The sequence below is a fragment of the Lissotriton helveticus genome, chromosome 4_1 (genome assembly GCF_964261635.1).
Source record: "Lissotriton helveticus chromosome 4_1, aLisHel1.1, whole genome shotgun sequence".
NCBI lineage: Eukaryota > Metazoa > Chordata > Amphibia > Caudata > Salamandridae > Lissotriton > Lissotriton helveticus.
In genome coordinates, this window is record NC_136063.1 from 1,795,778,424 (window position 1) to 1,795,787,786 (window position 9,363).

The window sequence follows — 9,363 nt, forward strand, 5'->3', positions numbered from 1 at the left end:
TGAGTCTTTGTCTCTGGGGGAAGAAGGGCGACTGGTACCCATATCCTGACTGAAAGGATCTTCCACCACGTCCTCCAAAGGGTCTGGATGAAGAATTTCCACGGCCGGGGAATCGACCCCGCATCCTCCTGGCCCGTGAAAAAACTCTATTGTTAAAGACTCTCTTGATATCTTTTTGGGACTTCTGGATGGAATTAAAGGCTCCCACATACTTCGCCATCTCTTTAATAAAGTCATCTCCGAAGAGAAGGCCTTGAGATGATGCACCCCCTTCGTTCGTGGCAAGCTCAACCAATTTCGGGTCAATCTTTAAGAGTATGCTCTTGCGTCTTTCATTAGAAAGTGCAGTATTGGCGTTGCCTAGGAGGCAAATTGCCCTTTGTGCCCATTGGCGTAGTTCTTTTGGGTCAATGGGATTATCTCAATAAAGGAGATTGCATAATATTGGCCTCCGTGTCATGCCATAAAATTCAGACAACGAAAGGCCTTAAGCAAGGCTGCGTACTAGCCCAGACCCTATTTCATCTGTTTCTTGCAGATCTGATCCCGCTATTAAATGCAAGCAATTCACATTCTCCAAAGATTGGGAATCTAGTATTACCATGCCTACTCTACCCTGATTACTTAGTATTGATCAGCCAAACGAAGGTGGGTCTACAGCGTAAATATTAACCTGGAAAAAACCAAAACCATGACAATCAAAAAGAACCTTAAGAAAATACTGGTCTGATTTCGGGATAAGACTCAAATCGACTCAGTTACAGAGTACAAATGTTTGGGGGTGATCATTGACAAAAGCGGGCTCTTTGTAACACAAAGAGATACATTTAAAAGTAAGGGCATAGCCCTAGCCGCCTCAATGAGAAACCTCAATTCCAAACTGATGGGCCCCTCACTTGCCCCATTGGTTGAAGTTATAGGAGCAGAACTCCTACCCACAATAGTAAGTAAGTAAGTAAAACTTTATTGTTTAGTTAATTAAAACCATAACAAACCATAACAAACGGGCTAGTGAAAATTGTCTTTTGCAATAAGAGAGAACAGTAAAATTCATCAGAATACAATTTTAAACACAAGATTTAAAAAGAATATAGCTTTTTATCAAGCTACATGTTAGTAAGACAATTAATGATATAAAAAACCTTATTATTTTAAAAGTTCATATTGCTTTCAAGCACTTTTCAAAGGCTATCAGGAACTTTATCAGCTTGCAGTTGATTATAGGGGCTGTTGGGTCCAGAGCACCAATAATAGCAGACCTGCAGGTACGTAGTCTTTTAATCCTGAAAAAGCTCTTTAAAAAGTACGTGCGCTCCTGGTTCAGAAACTTACAGTGGCATATAATATGGATTAAGTTCTCTTTTGAGGAGCCACATAATCGACAAGCGTATGAGACTGAACGTATCCAGGACGGTTCGTCTGCCAAGGTTGGCGATTTTCCGAGTCTCAGGACCATCAGCCTTTTTTTTATAAAAACCGAATATGTTGTGTCAAGATACGCAGCAGGGGCGAGTTTTTTATAACTGTTAATCACAGAACAGGAGTGGGAACGGCTTGAAAAAATTGCTTTGTCTGTAATCAGCGAGTGAAATTTGGCCGCCTTATTTAATGTCTGTTTAAAGGAAGTGAATGGCAAGTTTTTTTCCCACAGGTTGGCAGTACATGTTTGCTCCAGAGCGCCAGTCAGATATTTTTTGGCTACTGAGTTTTGTTGGCTTTCTAGTTCCTGCCATAAGAATCTGTTTATAGCATTGTTTGTGGAGGTCATTTTAATTCGGTACCATACTCTGATGCATGTATAGAGTCTTCCCAGTAACTCGTTCGTTAGACCAAATTCTAGTCGCATCTGCGCTGGTGAAGATGAGCTCGGGAGTTGTAAAACCTTCTTATAGATTTTTGTAATGAGGTTATTTAACATGATTGCGTCCTTGCCCTGCATTGCAATACTAGCATACGATAAAGTAGGAAGTATTTTGGTGGCCATCACTGCCAATAGGGGTTTAAATGAGGGGCCTTCCAGTTTTTTTGCCAGTGTACTTAGCGCAAATGTTAAGGCTCCAGCTCTTTGCTTCAAGTAGTTTTTTTGGGCATTTAAGGTGAGTTTGTCGTCGATATAGTATCCTAGATATTTATAATTTGATACTCGTTCCAGCTGTTTACCTTCAAGCATGATCTTAAGATGCGCCGAACGACGGTTGGTTATTAGCATTGTTTTTGTCTTAGACAGATTTAGAGCAAGATTGTTTATCGCCAGAAATTCTGTCATTACTGCTAATAGTCTAGATAGGCCCACTTTAGTTAAACTCAGAAGCACAATGTCATCAGCGTAAGCCATGTGAGTAAGTAAGAGGTTGCCAAGTTTCGGTGCATGAGCATTGCAATCGTTTAATTTACCCGAAAGATCAGAAATGAATAGGTTAAATAAATATGGTGCTAAAACGCAACCCTGTTTTAGTCCAATTGATGTATATACTTTTCTTGATAGATGTGAGCCGTCCCCTATCTTGATTTGTGTCCAGGTGTCTGAGTAGAATAAGAGTAGGCCCCTAAGTATGCTCTCCAGTACAGACCATGCTTTCAGCTTTGCCCATAGTATCTTGCGATCCACACTGTCAAATGCCGCTTGCAGATCAATGAAGCACAGGTTCAAGTCCTGTTTAACGCGCCAGCATTTCTCTGCTATCATGGTTATTGACAATATGTTCGACGTTGTTCCGATACCGGGTCTAAATCCAGTTTGGTTAATTGGAATGAGTGCTTTGTCTTCTGCCCAATTTACCAGGTCTTTTAGGAGGAGAGAAGCAAAATATTTAGCTTCTATGTCCTGGAGTGTTATTAGACGGTAATTTAGAGGGTTAGCTCTGTCTCCTCCTTTATATATAGGCGTAATAATAGAGCCTTTCCAGCTTTCGGGGATGTGATTACAGGTTCGAACATCTGCGAAAAGTTTTTCGAGAGGTGGGCCCCAAAATTCTGGTGCGTGTTTGAATGCCATTTGCGGGATACCGTTCGGGCCCGGCGCTCCGTTGCTTTTACCCTTTCTAATGATGGTGATTATCTCTTCAGCCGAGTAGCAGCCGTCTGTGGTTTGAGGGTATGCAGTATTCCTTGGGACTAATGTTGTTAGGTGGCTACAGTGCTGTTCATCGTTGCTGTTTTTTTGGGGAACCTCAGGAGGGAATTGCTGCCCAAGAGCCTTCTTTGGATTGTCTTTAAACTTTGCCAACAAAAAAGTTGCCCATTCATTTTCTTGGATGAACGATGTTAGTACGTTTTGTGGTCTTATTAGTTGGTTTATTATTTTCCAAAATTTGCTTGAGTCCTGGAGCTTAGAGCTCGCCAACAGGTTGATCCAGAATTCATCATTCGTTTTCTTTTTATATTCCCAGATCCTTTTTTTATATAACTTTCTTTGAACAAGGAAGGTATCCAAGAATCGCCGGTCATTTGATTTTAGTTGCAGGATTTTTTGACTTCTGCGTAAAACCCTTCTTAGATCTTGTAACTCCAACGGCAATTTCTTTGTTGGGTGCTTTCTATTAACCGTTATTTTGAATGGTTTCATTTTTGTCTTCAGTTTCTCTAAAAAAAGGGACCAGGCTTGTGTCTTATCCATTGTTGTCCTGCCCAATTCTTGCAGTGTGGCCTCTATTATTGAGATCCACTTCTCTTTATTGGAGCTATTCCAGTATATTCGTTTTAGGTTAGTTGTACCTGGTTGGCCCTCTAGGGAGTACGCAGGTTGCAGTGTTTCTGCAAGAAAATTAAGTTTAAGGTGTTGCATGGCGTGATCACTCATTGGTGTATATTCGATGTAGAAGGTGAGTAATAGTGGAATCAATGGTAGGCTTACAATGGCTACCCACAATAACTTACGGGAGCAAGGCACAGAGAGAAAGGGACTCCAGAATAATTTTTGGGTTACCAACACGAGTCTCTCCAGCACAAATTAGGCCAGAGTTTGGTGTTCAAAAACAGACCATTGCAAAGAAAGGTGCGATAGTGTTTTTTTGGGACAAAGTAAGGATATCCAAATCAGGTAACCTAAATTGGCACTTGTGGTCTGAGCTGCAAGAGAAAGAAGCATCACCAGCGGCAAAATATTTAGCAACTAGCATGTCCACTGGGTCTTACCCAACTTTGGGCAACTCCTACAAGTCATTGCCTCCTTAAAAATCAACAAAGAAAATAGTAAAGAATCAATCTTGGATTGAAGATAAGGCAGCCCTAACAAGGAGGTCGCATGGATGGATGATTTTGAGCTCCTATTCCTCCCTGGCCGCACAAAAGTATCTAGCTTCGGATTTTTCCAAACATACAAAAATTCAATTTTTAAAATAGAGACTAGGCAGTATTCTTCAAGAGATAACTGATGCTATTAAATCATTGAAAAAAGCCAAAGCGCCAGGTCCAGATGGCTTTTCAATTTAATTATTTTGAGCTTTTTCCTTAATTTTTGCCCAAAATTATTAGTACTTTTCAATTCATTCCTATCTAATTGTGGCTCTTTTCTAGAAGCCCTTATTATTGTTATTCTCAAACCAGACAAAGATTCTTCTTTTTGCAAAAAAATTTCGACCCATATCCCTAAACAAATATGATTGTAAAATGTTTGCAAAGATTTTGGCTTCCCGATTGGAGAAGATTATTCCTCTTCTCGTTAAACCAGATCAGACTGTTTTTGTCACAGGTCGGCCCGCCTCCGACAATGTACGAATGTTCTCCAATATTCTGGCCCTTAGGAAGAAGTGCTCTTTTCCTCTAGCTGCCCTATCACTTGATGCTGAAAAGGTTTTTGACCTAATAAATTGGATCCACACTCTGCAATGGTTTGGTTTTGGTCCAAAGTTTATTTTATATGTCAAACTACTATATACTTCCCTACGCGCATGTGCATTTGTTAATGGCCTCTTTGCCTCATATTTTCATCTTCAAAGAGGCACAAGTCAAGAATGTCCCCTTTCCCCATTTCTTTTTCTCCTATGCTTAGAACCGTTTCTTGAACAAATTAGACATAATCCCAATATTCCTGGTTTTACACTTAACTCTCATCAAATTAAACTATCTATGCACGCAGATGATATCCTTATTTACATGTCCAATCCTAGTACCTCACTTCCTCCCTTTTTACAAGTGATTACTTTATTCTCTAATGTCTTGGGTTACAAACTAAATTTCTCCAAGACTGAGATTTTACCTTTAAATTTAATTTGTTGTCGTTATATGTTTGATTCAACCAATTTTACTTGGTGTCCCCAAATGATTAAATATTTAGGTACATGGTTTTCCTCAAATATTCCCACACTTTATCTCATCATTTTACTGCTTTAAAACTCAAACTTACTAATTTGTTTTCTTTTTGGTCACCATTATTCTTATCCTGGTGGGGCATATTGGATACGATTAAAATGATGATTGTTCCCTAGGTATTATTTACACTTTCAATGTTACTTTTTAAAATCCCTAATAATTATTTTACACAGATTATTTCTATATGCACAAATTATTTATGGAATAATAAACGTGCTTGTATTGCCCTCTCTAAATTGATTCACCCTAAATCAGAGGGTGGTGTTTGATTTCCTGATTTTAGAATATACCACAATGCTTTTTTGATCCGTCAATTTTATGCTGTGTCTAAAGATTATCAAGATTTTCTCATGCCATCTTGGGTTAATGTTGAACGTTCATTGTTAAATGAATTTTCTTTTCAGGATGTTATGTTCATGACCAATTGTACCTTCATTTCCAAATATCAGATTTTGAAATACTCTCACTATCTAATACACACACTTTTTTTTTTAAATGTCGACACATACTAATCTTTTCTATCTTCTTCTTTATGGTTTAATAAATAAATTAAATTCCGTCACAATTTTTTTTACTACAAACTTTGTAGAGAGAAGGGATTTTTTTATCTTAATAATTTGATAGCTAACAATTCAATTTTGCCCTTTCATCAATTGCAAGAGAAATTGAATCTCCCTGATTCATATATTCAACAATATAACATATTATCATATGCTCTCCAAACCATTTTACAAAAATGTATCTCTGATCCAGTTCCTGTTTCATTTAAACCTGATACACCCCTGTATCAAATTCCGTCTGACACAATTCCAAGTGCTTCTTTTATACATAAAACCTTATCCTTATCTACTATTGAATTTGCTTGGGAACAGGATTTATCCCGATTGCTTTCTATTCCATAATGGGATTGATTGTGGTAAAAGATTTTCAAATCTTCCAAGGCAGCCAATATCACACAATCCTTATATTGTATTTATAACTAGCTTACCCGTTGCGCGGTGCTGCGATCTCCGAAGAAAAGAAATTCAAGGAAACTTATTATGATAAAATTCAATTTACATTTTGTCATTTTTATTGAAACTTATTCATTTTAATATGGAAAACATTTCAAAGTGTTGTTCTAATTCTATTTATTAATTCGAGTGCTTGTGGATACATGATTTTTTGTTTTTCCTACTTGTGCCTACATCAATATTCGAAAGATTATGAGGGTCCTGGTGGGCCAATTTAAAAAAAAACGTAATGCCAGAAACGTTCGCGGGAGTGTACTCAAAACTTCCCAAAGTTTCCTGGCAATCGGATGAATGCTGTTTTAATTCTATTTATTTATTCGAATGCTTGTGGATACACAATTCTTTGTTTTTCCGTCTTGTACGTACATCAGTATTAGAAAGATTATGAGGGCCCTGTGGGGCCGATATTTTAAAAAACAATTATGCCCGAAACCTTCGCGGTAGTGTACTCAACAATTTCCCCAAGTTTCATGGCGATCAGGCGAATGGTGTTTTAATTCTATTTATTTATTCAAGTTCTTGTGGATACACGATTTGTTGTTTTTCCGTCTGGTGCGTACATCAGTATTCGAAAGATTATGAGGGCCCTGGGGGGTCGATATTTAAAAAAATGTTATGCCAGTAACCTTTGCGGGCGTGTACTCAACAACTTCCCAAAGTTTCATGGCGATCGGATGAATGTTGTAGTAATGCATAAAGGACAAACAGACATAAAGACAGACAGACATACATTTATTTTTATATATATAGATAGAGTTATTACTCCCCTCTTTCTTCATTAAATTAACCAATCTGTATCATCATTATGTTGGTTCTGTCTCTCTGCTGAAGGAACATTGATACATTTACTTTATTATTGTCCCAAGGGGAAAGCTAATTGGTCGAAATGTCTTTTGATTTTTTCTTGTGGGGTCCCATTTGGTATTCATAATATATTTTTAGGTATTGCATCTCCTGATTTTGACCAACTCACTTCAAAAACTATTTTACTTGATCTTTTTTATTGCTGTTGCTTTTAAAGTTATATTAACATGTTAGAAAGACAATTCTAAATTATCTTTTTTTTGCTTTGGTGGAATTCAATTTGTGATGAACATAGAATTGCTTCTGTATCTCACTCATCTATTCATCTAAAGATCAAATCTGACTTATTATGGCTACCCTTCACTACATTTTTGTCATCACATTCATCCTTCCTATGATACCTCTCTTTTCCCTTCTCTCTGCTACCCTTTTTCTTCACCCTTTTTTATTTCTTTTCCTTTTATAAAAAAACTTTTTTACATTTAGATAATATATCTTCTCCCAAGTTCTGCTAGAGCAGAGTATTTTAGTATAACGTTTTAGTTTTGGTATCCTTGTGACAACTCTATTTGTATATTTTAGAAGTTTTATTAGAATATTTGCAATTTTTAGTATTTCTCTATAATTATTGTTTTCAATAGATTGTATTATTGTATGGTACTTCTTATTATGTCTCCTCTGAGAATTGTAATGTATTTCTTTATCTCTGTGTTCTTTCTCTTAAATAATAATTATTGAACAGCACCCAGCGATGGTCACAACCGCGAGAAGGGACGCTCACATCCTGCGTTGTGGGGGTCCTGCTAGTGTGAATCTTTGGTGGTCACACTTCTTGTCAGGCCCACGTGCACGGGAAAGTTAGCAGTCAGCTTGTGCGGCACCCTTACAGACTTCGGACCTGGGATATGCTGAGGGACACCGCGCTGGGATCTCAGACCACCATAGATTCATGCCAACTCGGCGATGCAGCGCGCGTAAGGTAAATTATTTTATTAATTTAATTACTTACCTTACTCCTGTCCATCAAAATGTCGGACTCCACTACACCCGACTTTGCACCTCCCCCACCCCACCACTCTGCAGCACTCCCACAGGGAGTCGCAACTGCGTTCTATGCTCCTGCAGAGACTAAAATAAAAACATATTTTGCTGTTATGGAGACAACGACCTGTACTGCTTGTCTTTGGACATTGTGGAATAACTCAACTTTTTGATGTGCATAAAACAAGACAGCATGTGCCGCTCTGCCCATTCTATTGTGATGATTAGTTCCTTAAACACTCTGGTAGACGTGTAGGGTTCAAACTCTTTGTGTGCTAATTGGCATGATGCTCGATGCTGAGCCTAACTAATGCTGGTGCTTCACTATTAGGTACCCTTGTATCAGGTGGAAAGTTGGTGCTATTGAGTCAGAGATATGCTAGATGAACAGAAACTGATAAAAAAGGAATTTTCCTTTCAGATTGATTTCACGCTGCACTGAAAGGCTTCTTTTTACAGTTCAGGCACAGACATTCATGAGCAATAACTTACATTGCGTACAAAGGAGTGATAAATATCAACAATACTGAGGAACCCGGACTTCTCCTGAGAGCAGATATCGAGATATCCAAAGTCAAGATCGATGTCATTTTAGCATTGTACTAACACACGTTGTCATTGTTTACTACTATTTATCTGGCTCTTAAAAATATAATCATCAAAATGCACTTAGTATAGGATTTTGCGTATAGTTCAAAATAAAGGGCCTCATTATGACATCGGGTTCGGGGAGTTGGACCGGCCGATTACGATGGTTCCGAACACTGTTCGGTTGGACTCCCATTGACTTCTATTGGTAGCCTGTCTTCCGACCGATGACACAGACTTCCATTGAAGGCAGGGGTGGTTGTGGGAAACCCGGCAACCTGTGTCAGGCACCCCAATGGGCCTGCAGCACTGTGCATGGTTTGAAAGAGGGGTCCCATGGGTACCCCTGAGCCCAACTGGAGGCCTCCGGGTGAAGGGGAGGTTGCTACCGGTACCTAAAGTCTGTTTCTGAAAGCCGTTCTATGTCAGACAAACCGAGTTGGAAAGGCTGTCCGAGTCCGACATCGCAATACGTCGGTCAAAAACACTGTCCATAGAGCTGTACGATTCAGCTCTGACCGACTCAGAATCTCCGAATGCCGATCAGAACCGAGTTGGACAGACCGAACAGTTACCTACCATCATAATCGGTCAGTTTGAAATGTTC